Source organism: Zootoca vivipara, chromosome 16, assembly GCF_965207765.1.
Source record: "Zootoca vivipara chromosome 16, rZooViv2.hap1.1, whole genome shotgun sequence".
NCBI classification, from domain to species: Eukaryota; Metazoa; Chordata; class Lepidosauria; order Squamata; family Lacertidae; genus Zootoca; species Zootoca vivipara.
In genome coordinates this window covers 35,018,281-35,020,508 of record NC_142599.1, presented here as the reverse complement: position 1 = coordinate 35,020,508, position 2,228 = coordinate 35,018,281, and positions in this window count along the sequence as shown.

The following is a 2,228-nucleotide window of genomic DNA, read 5'->3' as shown; positions in this document are numbered from 1 at the left end:
TGCTTTATTGTTATTTAATTGCAAGTATGTATATGCTTGTCTGTCTTGAAGTTATATGGAGAATCTTACGTTTGTTTCTCAGCACTTAAATCCAACTGCAGTTGGGAATGGCACCAGGGCAGGGTTCAATTGTCCGGGGGGGGGGGGGGGGGCAGGAATCAGCAACCCAGCCAGCCATGTTTTATTTAGTGGGGTCCTGTTGTCGAGCTTTTTTAACACTCATTTCGGGATGCGGGGGGGGGGGGCATTTAAAAAAGCAACAGGGGTGGGGGTGGTGGAGCCCTTAAGTGTGGATAGTGCAAGATATCCTGTCTTTATTTCTTCCACGTCTCAGATTCAGAGTTGCTCTCTGTGTGTGTGTCACTAAGCAAAAATAATTGTGTTTTTGCTCTCTTGCAAACACACCGGGATACTGGCGTGTTTGTGTGCGTCAAGTTCCTGGGTTGATGAATTCTGGGTTGTTGCTCCCCTCCCCCCTTTTTAAGGGAGAGGAGATTCTTCCCCACCTTAATGGGTTAGGGCTGGCTTGACACCCCCCCCCCAACTCTCCCAGACTGCCGTGGGAGGATTAGTGTCTTATGAATAAAGATGCAGTAGGGGGACAGAAGGTGCTCATCATCTCTCCCAAAAAAATATTTACTTGGGCAAGTCAAGCCTTGAAGACTCTGTGTGTGTGTGTGTGTGTGTGTGAGAGAGAGAGAGAGAGAGAGAGAGAGAGAGAGAGAGAGAGAGAGAGAGAGAGAGAGAGAGAGAGACAGACAGACAGACAGACAGACAGACAGACAGACAGACAGACAGACAGACAGACAGACAGACAGACATGTGAGAACATCTTCCTGCTTTGGTTAAGCAGTGTAAAAAACAGCCAAATTTTGTGAGACCTTAAAGACAACGGCCTAAGCTTTCGTGCGCTACAGCCTGCTTCCAGTGGATGTGCAAAGAATCACCCCGGATGGGAAGCCCCAAGAGAATCACAAGGCCACCACCCTGGAAACGAGTTACCTAATTCACGTACAGTCCACCGAACGCAAACATAAAATAACAGTACATCAGATTGTTTGAAGGGACGTGGGAGGGCGGGAGAATACGAAAGCAGTCAAGGGATTATCTCAAGGAAAGCGCAGAAACGCTTCAATGTTTTAGTAAAGTCAAGAGTCCTCCAAGGAAATGGACAACGGAGGCTCTGGTCAAGTCGAAGGGCTCTCTGAATACTTAGGAGCTCCAAGCAAGTTCCTGGTTGTTCCAGGTGCTGCTGCCAACAGTATTGCTACTCCTTTATAAAACAAAAACTACATCCTGGTTCAGAGCAGAAGATAACAGGGTGAGGAGGCAGCTGGTACGCACCCAGTCATCTCATATAACGCCCCCTTAGATGAAGGGGATAAAGACTTTGAGGGTTTGTGGGGTGCTGTAGTTCTCAGGCTCCTTCCTCCCTGTTCCCTGCCCCCAGTGTGGCACAGCTTAACAGGACCCTCAGCCTTTCAGATGATTGAGAAAAGATCAATATAATGTATTCAGCCCTTTGACCCAGACTAAACTGAAAGGAGAGAAACCGACTGACCCTCACAAATGATGCTTTGCAAACCTTCATGGCTGCTAACACAAATGCGCGTGTGCGTGCACACACACACACACACACACAACCTGCCTCATTTCAAGCTTTAGGAAGGTTCTCTCTCACACATACACACACACTCACACACACACCCCAGCACCTGATCTGCTATGGTCTCATGGTCCAAAACTGGGATAGGAAACAGCCCGAGGGCCACACACGTCTCTGGGCAACTTTCTGAGGGTCGCATGCCATTGGTGGGCAGGGCCGATATGCAAAAAAGGGGAAGGAGTAACAGATATGACTCTGTACCTTTGCACAGTAGGCTACTTCCAAGTCACACAAAAGTCAGAGGTTTTGACAAACACACACACACATGTCCCAGGTAAGCCAAAGGCCACCCTTCTACCTAGCAAAAGCATTCAAGGAGAGCAGCTTGGAGAGAGTCTCTCAAGGGCCAGATTGAGAAGCCTGGAGGGCCACCTCTTCCAACATTGAATGAAGCTGAACGTTCCTAAATTTGACTCCATGTGATGATGGATCCCTCATGTTATCTATGTGGGGGTTCCCTTCTCCTCTCTTTCTGCACACAGCCAAAATCCAGGCAAAGACCCACCCCCAAAGCAGATTTATACCACCCCATCCCCAAAGCAGATTTCTTTCTGGACCGCAG